The sequence below is a fragment of the Otolemur garnettii genome, unplaced genomic scaffold, assembly GCF_000181295.1.
Source record: "Otolemur garnettii isolate 467f Iridium unplaced genomic scaffold, OtoGar3 scaffold00073, whole genome shotgun sequence".
NCBI classification, from domain to species: Eukaryota; Metazoa; Chordata; class Mammalia; order Primates; family Galagidae; genus Otolemur; species Otolemur garnettii.
Window position 1 is genome coordinate 8,327,120 of NW_003852468.1, and position 1,334 is coordinate 8,328,453.

A 1,334-nucleotide genomic window follows, 5' to 3' on the forward strand; every position below is an offset into this window, starting at 1 on the left:
AAAAAAAAAAAAAACCACAACAAAATATCACCACACATATCAGATTAACAAAAATTTACAACCTGACAATACTTGGGTATTGGTAAAAAAGTAGAGCCATAAGTATCCTCTCAAAGGCTAGTGGGAATATAAATTAACATAACCACTTTCCGCAGAGCACGGTGGCTCACGCCTGTGATCCCAGCACTTGGGAGGCTGAGGCAGGAGGCTGAGGCAGATAGATCGCCTGAACTCACAGGTTCCAGAACTCACAGCCTGAGCCAGAGAGAGACCTCATCTCTAAAAATAGCCAGTGTTGTGGCAGGCACCTGTAGTCTCAGCTACTGGGGAGGCCGAGGCAAGAGAAGGACTTGAGCCGGAGAGTTTGAGGTTGCTGTGAGATGTGATGCCATGGCACTATACCGAGGGCGACTGTGTCTCAAAAAAAAAAACCACTTGGAAAACAAAATGTCATTACCTAATAAAGCTGACTATGTATGTATGTCCCAGATTCAGTGAATCTATTTCCAGGTATACACCATAGGGACAGGCATGCGTAGGCACACCTGGACACATGCACTAAGCTGTTGGTAGCAGCCTTGTTTACAATTGCCAAAAACTGGGAACAACCTGAACATAATTTGGAGCCGAAAATCCAAATTAGAATGGCATATGTACTGATGTATTATTCCTTGTATATAAAGCTCAAAAACAAGGAAACTATTTTATTCAGGGGTACACAGGCAATGCAACTATAAAGAAAAGCAAGGAAATTATTCCTATAAGAGTTCAGAGAATAGTTACTTTAGGGGAGAAGGAGACTTGTGATCCGTAAGGAAGAAACGAGGGACTTCGGCATTTCAATAGGATTCCATTTCTTGACTTGGGTACTGTCTTCATGGGTTTTGCTTTACCCAAAACATATATTTCATTTCATACACTTTACTATGTTATATTTTATGATATGCTAAAAATGACAATTCTGCCAAAATGACTTTGTAATCCAGATAATAAGATTTTATAAGGCTTCAGGTTTTAAGTAAGTGGGGCAGAGTTACAGGGATGAATAGAAAGTCCAGAATTAGAGTCATGTACACAGGAAATTTGAAATAAGGCACAGGTCAAGCCAGGTACAGTTTGCTCCTGTAATCCCAGCTACTTGGGAAGGTAAAGCAGGATTATTACTTGATGCCAGAAGTTCAAGACCAGCCTGGGAAACATAGCAAGACCCTGGCAAAGGGACAAAAGTCACATTAGAAAGCAATAAAAGGGCTCGGCACCTGTGGCTCAAGTGGCTAAGGCGCCAGCCACATACACCTAAGGTGTCGGTTCGAATCCAGCCCAGGCCCACCAAA